Source organism: Echeneis naucrates, chromosome 21, assembly GCF_900963305.1.
Source record: "Echeneis naucrates chromosome 21, fEcheNa1.1, whole genome shotgun sequence".
Lineage (NCBI taxonomy): Eukaryota > Metazoa > Chordata > Actinopteri > Carangiformes > Echeneidae > Echeneis > Echeneis naucrates.
In genome coordinates, this window is record NC_042531.1 from 8,467,652 (window position 1) to 8,480,612 (window position 12,961).

The following is a 12,961-nucleotide window of genomic DNA, read 5'->3' on the forward strand; positions in this document are numbered from 1 at the left end:
TCCTGCAGTATTTCACGTATATTTTTAAAGGATTAGTCCAACATTTCAGGTAATTTGTCTCTTCCCAAGACTAAAATGAATAAATCTATATCAACCCCATATTACAGCGTGGATGGTGGCCATGGGAAAGATTCCTGTGTTTACAACATATTGTTGTCATCTGTATAATTAAAGAGTTTTATGCAGACAATACAACAGTGCATCCATTATATCTTGGTATAATTACCTTGAGCTACAGATGTTTGTCCCTGTTGAGCACCAGTGCTTGGTTTTCAGGCTGGATACATATCCAGACTTTCAGAGTTTTCCAGTCATAATTATGATGATGATGTTGAGGCAGCAAACCTGTCATCAAGGTAATTCCAGTATGAAATAAACACAGTGAATAATATGTTGTCAGTATTTTTGTGTGCATGTAATAATTAGGGAAAGTCAGGAGTAATAGCTCTGAACAAACTTGTTTCAAATGATATATGTATGAATGATTAAGACAAAGCTGTTGTGGTGATTTTTTTTTTATTATTATTTTTTTTTTATATTGTCATTGGCTGAAATGCAAATAGCTTTTGAAACATAAGGTAACACCTTGTTTCCAATTTTGTTACTCAAGGAAAATAACGAAGAGATTTGAACTATAAGTTTTGAGTGTCCTTGAAACTTGAAGATCTCTCCTGGATTCCCCTAAATTTATTTGGAAGCATAATATTTTCAGTCTGTTTATTTTTATTCATTGGGGATATGCAAAACTATCAATTAAAAAAAAAACATTATGATTTACTAGTTCACATACAGCAGAGAAATGTTCAGTCATGACAAGTGAAGACGCGTCTGAAGGTGTGCTAACGAGGAGCCTCGTGTGTGAGTGTCCACGGTGGAAATATCTGAGTGCAGTTACACCGCCCCCCCCACCATTCTTATGCAACTGTACTTTCCTCCTCCACATCCCCGGAGAGACAAACACTACATCCTGCCTTTTCCTGGAGGATAGGCATGCTTCACAACCAGCTTTTACACAACCAGCTTTGCTCATATCACACACACACACACCTCAAAAAACAAAACTTGTATTATCAGAAAACTGAAACGGGAATAATAATTAAAGCCTTTTACTTTAAATGCCACCATTAGACAGACAGCCACGTGTGTACTCGTCCCAGTACACAGACACTGGAAATGTGTACGTTTGAGGAGAAAAACATACCGTTCTCAGTGTTTGTAGACAGGTGGCCAGAAGTGGCTTGGTAGCAGCAGGGCTTGACTTTGTGGTCGATAATCTGTTCACTGTCTGTTCCGTCTGAAGAGGACACAAACCTGTGGAGTGTTGACCATATTGTGTTTCACTCACTGTAGGAGAACAGCATCTGTTTAGAGCACCATGTTCCCAGGAGAACAATGTTTCTCAGCCAGTGGACTTCTTTTATACATCACCGGTTATCTTACTGGCTGAAATTACCTGACTAGTCCCAGGGGGAGGAAGTGTTAATAGATATTTTAGAGGTGCTGATGTATGAATAATTCGATTAGTGCAACATGTTGCTTTCTGAGGAACCAGTGGAGTTTTATCTTTCAAGAAATCTAACTAAAAATCCATCACCCATTTGTAAGTAGTTCAGGGAGAAGAGAAAACAATCATGAATCATGACTAACACTTATGTAACATTGCAGTACAGAGCGCTTCATAAGTGTGGCAGAGTAGCCTGCAGCCGCAATCATCCTGAAAATGCTCTGAGCTCAGTTCATTAAAATGCCTGACAGTTTTATAATCGGAGCTGTGAACCCCCTAAATGACAGAGTGGGTTTGGGATACTCTCTGTAGTCTCATCATAGACTGTTAGGTTATGTCGGCACAACAGATTATCACCATCAGTAGGAACTTCTATGACAGGTTGAAAATTGAAGCCTGGAATCATTAGCCTGAGTCAATTTCTGCTTTTTCTGAGAAAAAAAAAAAAAACTAAAGGATTTCATAATTTTTCTATTAAACCAGGCTGGGGCTTTCACATTCCTGTCATTTCCCCAATTGTACCATTATTTTTATTGTTAGATGGTCTAATGTTATTGTGTTCCACTTCTTAGCAGGTACTGCAACCCTGAGATCACAATGGATTTGCATCTTCTAGAAACAAGGCAAAACAAATTGTAATTACCTGGAATTATCTTTCTAATTGTAATCAGTTGGCAGTGATACCAAAGGACCATACCAGACCAAGTGGATTTCTTGTACTTAAGGACTGTGGCATTATGGCAGATGGCAAAGGCAGAATTATTGACTGATTGCTGCATAGACACAAGCCAACAGATTTAAATGTATTTGAATTTAAGTTTGTTCAAAAGAAGGCATTCAGCCTGAAGCAGTTTTCAAATCAGCAGGCCATGAATATCAAATCAGTGCAAAATTACACAGAGCACAGTGACTGGTGGACATCTGGTCAAACAGTGTCCTCAGATGTCTCCCTGCGCTGTCTGCGCCTTAGCATATCAAAACCAGCACTGGATTTCTCAGACAGAGAGAGAGGAGAACAGCTTCTAAAAGGAGACGGCGAAAAACAGAAACAGCAGTAAAAACATTGCTTTGTCTGAAAACCCCCTGTAATTTACATAACATCCAGAATAAGACATTACACAAGCAGTGGGCTAATGAGTATAATCTGCCAGGATTTTCAGACAGAGTTGCTCTTTGTTTTGAACTGCTGAGGTTGAACACCCCCCACCGCCACCATTACTATCCAACCTTGTTCATAAGCCCCCTACACAGTGAGAGCACATCACATGCACTGCAGAAAAGAGGGTAGATTGTTGCAAACATTTCATCAGCAAAGATCATCATTCCCCATTCTTCATGTGAAATAGTCAAATGTGTCATCTCTTCCAGCACCATTTAGCAAAGACCATCTTGCTCATTGTTGGCATGATTCTTCTGCTGCCCATTTTCAGCCCTCCCGCCATTTACCTCCGTCAGCCGGCCTCTAGTGTCAGTTTATCTATCATTTGAGCCATCAGATAAATAACTCATGTGTCGGTGGAATATAACCGAGCAAAGGTCTCAATTGTGGTGAAATAAATTTACAGTACAATTAGATTTAATATTATGCTATTGCTCCCACTGTTAGACACCAGTTTTCAAAAATAATTTTAATAATGCTTCAAACCCATTCTGCAGTTTAGCTGCAGTCAAACAAATCATCCAGCAGTTGTTTATAATTTTTCTTTTTTTCTTTTTGAGGACTCAAAGTAAATTATCTTGGCTAATGTCTAACTTTAGGTGCATAGTTTCTATAAAACTTGTGTAACCAGGTTGCTGTCTTAATGACTCCTCTTCATCTGTGCTATCGTCAGCTGTATTAACAGTGACCTGTTCAAACGTTTGCTTTAAAGCTGAGATTCAAACTGTATTCATCCTACCAAACAGCAGCTGGTGACAGAAATCCTGTGAAATGATCAAAATAGCTATTAAATGGATGTCCTTGTCTGTTTCTGAATGACCTTTCAACTGTAACTGAAATTTCATTCTTTGTATAAAAGCACCTATTTCTTACCATCCAATAGTTTGAAATAAATAGACCTATGGACTTGGAAGCACTGACGTGGAAACCGTTTTTCATTTTGTCCTCGCCTTTCTCATTATTCACCCAAGCTTCTCCTGGAAGGCAGCGCGGACTGCCACTGATCACACACTGATTATTTCCCAAACAGCCAATCTGAAAGCTCAGGGACTGAACTGATTATAAATAGGTGCAATTAATTATACAGGGATATAGCACAGGGATTTTTTTTTATTTTTTTTTTTCAAGCTATTGTTTTGCAGGCAAAATGCATTTATATTCCCTTTTCCCCCCCAAACACATCCTTGCTGCTGTGTTCAGTGCAGCCCTTATTCCACCATGTAACAGCAGAGAGCTGGGATTCATAGTGCACAGTTCACTGAGCAGACGGGCCGTCTTTACAAGGTGAGGCTTATGAGGTGGACGAATGATTGTGGTTAAAGGCGCCCTAATTCCCCATTATTGCTTTCCTGATCGGGGAATAGTGGAGGACTGCCATTTGAAATTTGACACACTATACAGAAAAAAGGCATTAGGTCTGCTTGCACTGAGACATAAATGTAATAAAAAAGGGTGAAAACATCAGAATGTGCGGACAGATCAATAGCTGTCATGGCTTACTTGTATCAGAGCTGCATGTTTACACTGGACACTCGAGTGTCAGGCAGCTGCTCAAAAGAATTGATACAATCAAAATCTGCCAAGAAATGAATCTTTCAGTACACATGCTCTGCACTAACTTACTTATGGTTGTGTATTATGTTGTGTGTGTATGATGGGGTGAATGGTGCACAAGAAAATTTTAATTGTAAAAAAAACAAAACAAAACAAAACAAAAACAAAACCTAGTTTCTAAAAACTACAATAGTAATAGTTCCTGTTCATTCTGGATAGTTGGAAGAGTTTAATGTGAATGTGTTTAGCAGTTCAAGTAATTCCAAGAAAGCTAATTTAAAAAACAAAAAAAACAAACTCATTTTAATGGAACAAGGGGGGAAACAAAACAAAACAAAAAACAATAAAAACAAAGAGCCAGACAAACAAGAGCAAAGCTATTGGCAGGTCTTGACACCATTAGAAGGAAGAGGGGACAATGTTAATTTGTTAAATGGGCAAAGTAACAATTCCAAATGCATAATCTGCATATTTCAGATTTGTCCGTATCACTGTACATGCTGTATACACGAGAAATAAAGTTTGAGGACTTTTAGATAAATAGAAAACTGAGTCCACCAGTGAAAGGTTAGAATAAGAGAGCTTTCAGAAATCAATCAAAGTTGATATTTGACTTCAAAGCAATTTAAAATTCCTGAAAGGCCGTTGTAAAGCACAAACAGTAATTAGCCATCACTTCATTTAATGGGTGAATGTTAAAACAGTGATTAGCTTGTCTTTGTTGTCTTGATTAATTCATTCAGTAGAGTGAAAGCAAGCAGCTGCAAGTCTGCTAATCAGTGGCAGCAATCACCACAACACACCAATCTCCATGACGGTCTGGTGTGAGGAAAATATATTATAGTGTGCAGAGAGCTCCATCAGGACAAGAACAGATCTAAAATCCATTTTTCTTAGAGGATAATAGGAAACACTGATTCGAGCGATGTCAATACTGGTGATTATTTCTGTGCCATTTTCAATTTGTTGGTTTTGTATGGTTTTTATTCATACAGATGGATATGCAGTCCAACTTGCATCCAGTTCAACAGTAAACTGTACAAAAAAACCCTTACCTAACAGCTTTGTCATTTATTTTTATTTCATAGATTTGGGACCATCTGAGGGTTGAGTTTCTGTCACTGAAGCATCTAAAATGTTGATGAATTAACCTGCTTCTTCTAAATATTAGATTGCATGTAAAATGTTTTTTTTTTTTTTTAAGTTAGTGGTAAATTGTAGATGACCCGACTAACTAACTTCAATGCTTTTCTACTTCCAAAGTGCAGTTGCAACACATGCTGGCTCATTGTCGCCACTTCCTCGCACTCGAGCCAAATGAGCTTCATCTGTACGTCTCACGTTGCTGCCAACATGCTGCGGTTACTCAGAATCCAACCTCAGAGTCAAAGCTATTAGCTTCACATTGTCCCAGCTAGAGCAGCAGCCAACTGTTTGCAGATAAAATATACACAAGAGTGTATAACTGCTTCATACTAGAAGTGGAGGTGTCAAGCACTAGCAATTTTGACCATGACATGAACTGAATTTTGGTGACCTATATGCTAAATAATGAATTATTTCAAATAAGCGACTCAACAAAAGGCCATTAGTATTCAACCTTTTCCACCCACAAAGAGACTGAAACTGTTCTTTACTTCTGATCTCACACTGAGGCCATTTTTAATTGCTGGAGCTGTAAATTGTAACTTAACTGGTCAAATACATGGCCCCCTTTTTTTTTTGGGGGGGGGGGTTCACTACAGCTGAGCACTTAAGCAAAACAGCAGTAAAGAGTGCATTTGTTGGAAACTATTTGGAGCTGTGGATTAATACACCTTTGGTTTGATACTGAGTATTTACAGGTTTATCAGCACGTCACCTAACCCATCCTTTAAAAAGAAAACATCCCTCACTGTGTTTGGCTCCACAGCTGGCACAGTCGGGCTGAAGAGTATTTTGTCTCAGTAGACCTGATCCTCGTTTCACCTCGATAATTTACGAGCATGAGAAGCATAAGACAGTAAAAGCCGATAAAAGCTGTGACCTCACAGTCCCTGGTGTCATCAGATAAACCACTGTAATCACACTCCCCTCCATGTGTGCCCTCATTTGCTCAGCGCTACTCTTAAACATTTGATAGTTAAATTCTGGGCCTGGAGCCGCCTCTGTAATCCCATTAAGTTCATCAAGCTCAGCCTCGACTTAAATCTCGTGGAAAACACATGAGAGCATGAGGGATCTTGCTGAGCGGGAACTAATTCTGTCAAATTGTGTGCATCTTGAACGTATTTCTTAAAGTTTTTTTTAAAGGATTTCTGAAATCCACCCCAGACCCATTTAGCAGAATTATGGAAATCCCATTAAAGGGTGACTGACTTGGGTTAGTACTGTAGAAATGAGAAAATACAGCTGTTGGGACAAAAACGGACTTAGCTCGTCTTTCGTGTCTCACAATGAATATACAAATTCAGAGGTGAGAATGTATAGATAGATTCTCGCTCATTGTACCCATTAGATTTATTGATGGAAATAATGGAAGATGTTAATTCACAGAAAAACTGGAACGTAAGACAGCAAAGAGAGTCAACATTGATTTCACTCAAACATTTTGCATGAGTTGTATGTAAAATTCCCACCGAGTACTTGTCCCTCAACGTCATTTCAATGGAGCTACGTCCTTAAAGCAGGCCAGCGAGTCAAACATCTAACCAGCCAATCAGAGGTCAATGAATTTCCTTTAGACAATGCCACTAAACTGTTTTTACAGCAGTCTGTTGTGCGATCTTGCATGTTTTGTTGTGCGCGGTGCTGTTGCTTCAATAATGAATTGAGCTGCAGCGGGCACAGATGTTTTTAAAGCTGCTTACTTTGTTGGTCACATCAAATTAGAAACTAAAACCTTCCCCCACTTCATATGAAGCCCCAGTGATTGACTACAGGATTTTGTGAACACTTCCTGACAGGAGCATTTGTCTGGTAAGTGGGTTAGAATCAGCACAAAGAAGGGGACACTGATTTAAAAATAAAGAGGAAAAAAAGCCTCTTATTGTGCATTTAAAGTCAAATTTTTTGACATTCCTTTATCTCAAACAGCAGAAGTAGAACAAGACAGACATGCTGGCTGCTGTGTACGGCCACATACTCACATTAACAACGCTAGCATGTTTGTATAAAGTTGACCGTGTGTTCTTGTGCATTTTCAGACGGGAACTAAACATTTTCATTTTGATGAGATGATGCTACTTTATGAAAAGTCACCTGGACATTACTGACCTGGTGAAAGTGCTGGCTGTGAGGCTCAGAACGGACTGGACCCTCCAGGGAGAGAAACCAGGCTGGGGGGGGGGGGGGGGGGGGGGGGGGGGGGAGCAGACAGGAGGCTGGTCAGTTGTCCCGGGCAGAGACGAGGGACACGGGTCAAAGACAGGGATCATTCGAGTGAAGAGTGCTTGAAAGTCTTGCATGAGGGCTAAGAACAACCTGACAAGGAGAGAGTGAGCAGGAGAGGCTTGTGTACAGACTAATTGGTGATCAGGAGCAGCTGTGTGCAGCAGGTGAGGGGAAGAGTCCTGATGAGGGGGGAGTAACAGTGAGTTTAGGTGAGAGCAATCCAACGGGGACTGTGACAACAAGAGCGTCACGCAGTTATTTCGATTTTAGACAAAATAATCCGACATAAAAACAGCGAGACTAATATACGACACATCATGAATGTTTTGGAAGTATTTTATATTAACCTTACCCAGAACAATAAAGTGTCTGGCCCATGAATATCCCCTGTTGGTCAACGTGCAAACAGAAACTGAAGATCGAAAGTGAGAAAATTAAGAATATATCACAATGACCACAAAACCACAAGAATGTGCTGAGAGCCAGCTTAATAAAACTCTGGACAATCTGTACAATATGGCCCACCATGAAATGATCGACGGCGTAATGAAGGAGCTAATGAGGGGGATCAAGATCGCTGCAGAGCCAATAAATCAACACAAGTGTGCCTGCAATGATACAGGAGCAATCAGTAACACCGGTCAGTGCTCAGGGAGCCGGGGGGGGGGGGGGGGGGGGACAGATACAGGGGTCAGAACTAAAAAGCAAGTCAAAGTCAAGAACACATTCATGTTTTATGTTTTTAAAACGTAAATGTCCTGAGCAGACAACATAAATTGGACTTTTTTGTGTAATGAAAGAGGTAAAAATAGAGTTTCATGATGAATAGGTATGGATATAGTCCCTTCATTTAAAGAATGAAGAATTCCTGTTGACTTTTCTGTGGATAAAAATCCATCCTCACATTCCCACTGACGTGTCTGCCAATCGATACGGCTTTGCACTGATAAGCAGTTAGTGAATAAGATCCCCTTGTGAGAGCACGTTGAAGCGAAAGGTCAATCAACACTTCAGTGAAGAGACACCTGAGGAGGCACCTTGACAGCACACTTTAAAATCCTTTAAAAAATAAATTGTCCTCGCAGTGCGATCAGTAGACAATTCCACTGCTGTTGTCATCCTCGAATCAATATTTATGAAATATGAATTCGAAACAAACAGCAAGACGGTTTTGCCGTCAGATTCTGTCACTGACAAAGAAAGTGAGACGCCAGCGGAGATGACAGCAGCTTTTGTCTCATCTTGAACAAAAGAATAGAAACAACAGCAGAGATTGGTTTAGGTTTAAGTAAGGCTGGCATTTTTCCAAACCTTTCAGTCTTCAAATAGCATGAAAACACCAAAGCCTGCAGCACATCCATCCATCGTCTCAGCACTGAGGATCCTACCACGTCTGACTCTCAGCCCAAAGTCCATCCTGCCTCTTCAAGCTGTAAACACGGTGTGATTCACTGAAATTATTTAATTTGTCAATAGAGGAGGGCAATTTATTGGTGGGATGATGTTGTCGTTTTTTTTTTTTTTGTTGTTGTTGTTGTTTTGTTTTTGGTATCGAGAAAAATTTGATTCTTTATTGTTGTCAACGCTAACAGTGGATCACAAGATTACAGAATTCGTTTTTCAGACTTCTTTTCTTTCACTGTTCACAGCTAAAGAACCTGTGAAAAGGTGAAACTGTTGCTTCATGTTAGAGGTTATAAGGTTAGAAAGATCTAATGTGTCTGTAGGAGGTTGATTCAAAATGAACTAGTGCGGCCATGATCATGGTAATAATCACACACACTGTGTTTTCACCTACAATCAGCCCTCAGATGTAACGTTACACACGGGTCACTTCAAGGAGCTACGAATTGAATGTCATGAGTTTGCTCTTTTTTTTTTCCTTGTAGTTAAAAACCAGGGTGCATTCTACTCAACAAGGTCCAGAGCCGACACATTTACTGGGAGTGACAGACAACAACAATGGGAAAAGTTTGTCATAGAAACTAAAAAGAAACGCGTTACCTTCAAAAGGAGCCAATCAGCCTCGCGTCCACTTTACCGTTGGAGGCAATTTAAAGGAAGCCAGTTGTACAGCTGGAATAACAGAGACTGTCAGAGGAGTGTTGTGTCTCCAGAATGACCTCTTATGCTTTAACTACAGTTTCCCAATGGATCGTGTACCGAAGTCGAATGCAGAATTTAAGGTGGAGTTCTGTTGCATTTGCCCAGTAGAGGATCAGAATACCTGTTAAATCCCAGCCTGTCTATCCTTCTGCCAGCTTGTATAGCTTTGTGTCATGAGTGCACAGACCACCATAAAATATTGACAATAAAATGAGCAAAGTCGCATTGGGAGGCAGGATCAAGTGATGGTGGCGGGACCATCCAGACAGTAATGGGTGAACCATGGACCTTGATGCATGGGGGGAGGACATACTGCAGCCTCTAGTCACACCAGGGGGTCTGCTGCCCAGGGGAAGGATTGGCAGAGTCATGCACGTGGATATGCCCACTGGGGATTTGTCTCCACCCGCGCACTTGGTGATAGCTGATAATGCCATTAAACATGCACATCCCTGGTGGCAGAGGCAGATGCCATGCCCAGCCGCCCTCCAGTCAATAGGAAGAGCAAACAGACTTAGTCTGATAGCACGTAGAGGTTGCCAACTGGAAATAATGAGCAGTTATCAGTATTTGTAGAACGAACATATTATATCTCATCAAGAGTTTAATTAAAAGCAGAGAGCATGTATAAAAGAAATATCTTATTCCTTCGATTTGAATAACAATAGAGGCCATCTTTGCTTGGTGCTGCTGGCAGCTTGCTTTGAGTCCCATGTTGGGTTTGGGACACAACCATTGTATTTACATAATCTGAATTAAATGTAAATCAAGCTGCTTCATCTCTGTCTCCCTGGAATTGAGGGGTTAAAGCACGTGCTCAAAAACAGCACCCCTCAGCAGGGTGAGCGTATCCTCATTGTCAGGAAATCTGGAGTGCAAGGCCTGGAGCGCCGTATTTTCAGCAAACCTCTGCGTTTTGCACATTTAGCCCTGATGCCCCCTGAAGGAAGAAGGGCCAGCCACTTTGTATTTATGATACAATTCACATAAATGAGGCCGCTAGGCTTTAATCTTTGCCTAATTAAGTGGCAGTCTGACGAGGAAGACTGCTGAAGTCCAAAGCAAAATACCTGTCAAATAATGGGAACAGCTGGAGCAGCCTGTCTGTCAGCAGACCAGCTCCACATTATTATCCTGCTCATTTATGGAGACGCTAAAACAGAAAGTCTCACAGCTACTGTGATACGTTTTACCATTTTTACTTCAATGGCCATTCCCTCCTAATTGGACGCTGCTGTGTGTGATGGGTCCACGTGTGCACTTGATAATTTTGTAAGATATGGAGTCCGCTGATGGGGAAAGGCTAATTCATAGACAATATATTTTAATTTCATTTGACTGTGATGATCAACACTGTCTGCTTTCTGTTTGAAAGCTTCTGTTTCCTGCTGCATTAGTTAGAAAATGGGGAAAACATCTCAACACTCTGCATTCATTAATGAAAACCTCAACACACACACAAACACACACACAGGGGAGCTCAATTAATCCAACAGTTAAAATGAAAAGCCTTCATACAGAGGTGCAAGAAAAAAAAAACTGAGGCTCCCCCTTTGATATAAATTCAAAGATGCAAGGGCACACACTCGGCTCCAGCTTTGTAAATATGACCTACATTGTAAACACAAACAATTCTTCCTCTGTGATCAGCAGCTAATCACCAGCGCCTCGGTTAGGGAGCCGTGTGTTGGCAGGGAACCATTTCTGAAACAAACAAAACCAAAATGATAATCACATCGTCTCCAACTCTCACCAACTCTTCATAATTATAACAAGTCATACAGATATTTTGTTTCACATTTAAATGACACAATTAGAATTAGTGACACCGGGGGTGTTGTGGCGCTTTCAGTAAATCTTTTATTTTAAAATAGCTCCTATTCTGTAAACTCTACGGTGAGAAGTCTTCTCAATTTGAAGTGTGTATAAAGCACAGATGCACTGAGGCAGTCTTCAGTTTGGATGTAGCGCCGCCTGCTGGACATTTACAGCTTGTGCTGTGGATTCATCAGAGAGCTGTGACTTAAGCCTTTTTTTTTTTATATTATTATGAGCAGTAGTTTCTATTTGTTTACATAATTTCCTCCAGATAAGGGCTGGTGTGCCAGCATCTAATGTAATGTTGGGTTTATTTCGTAAACCAACTTATTTATATAGTCCATTTTATCATGGTTGGGAATTAACACATTAGCATAAATATCTACTCATTGTTTTATAGTCTTCTGCTATAATAATAAACACTTTCACCATTAAAACACAGAGTAATGTACGGGAGTTGATATTGAAACATTAAAGGTTGTAAAGTCTTAATTTAAAAGAGAGATTTGGAAGCACCTTTCACATTAAAATTCCTTCAGTGCGTTTGAATGGAGAGACAGAGCTGCAGGCTGAGACTGATGTGTTCAGGCACAAACAGCTCAGTGCGTCTCAATCAACGGCTGTAAAAGGCAGCTTTGGATGACAGTGCTGAACTTAATAAATAATCATGAGCAGGTACACGTCACATTTTAAATTCATAACAGTGATCATCACACACAGACACACCTCATCTCCTTGATGCATTTTCTAATAATAGTTTGCAGATGTCGTGTGTTTTTCTTTGGTCAGTTTATTGCTACAGTGATATTCTGGTATCAGCATCACTGGAGGTTCAGCTGACCCATAAAAAAAACAACTTTTAGACCAAACTTAATTATTATTATTATTATTATTATTCATATTTTATAGCTCTCTAAATAAACATATACAGTCTGTTCTAAAGTACACTATTCTTTATTTGCTCTTTTGAGCTTGTACTTAATTAACATTAACATTTTGACTATTTGTCATTAATAGATGCAAACAGTACACAAAGGTGTTTTTATACTGTGATAGCTTTACTTCCACACCAGACACCAACTCTGTTCCTGAAGAGCTACTGACCTGCATGTTTAAGAGGTTTCCCTGCTCTCACACACCGGATTCAAGTGAGCAGTTGCTCATCAAGCTCAGCTGAGGCCTTATAAGGAGCCACTCATTTGAATCAGGTGTCTTGGAGCAGGGAAACCTCGAAAGCATGCCAGACGGTCACCAGGGCCGGAGTTGGTGACACCTGATCTCCACTCTTATACTGTCACCATGAAAATTCAGTCAGTGAAAGATTGAGATGACAACATGAGACAGAACCAATAATTTTTGGTTTTGCTGACTCCATAAATCCACCGCGAGCATCCCCAAGATGGCAATTATTCTTTTTATAGGACAAAAGCCAAAACCACATGCCCATG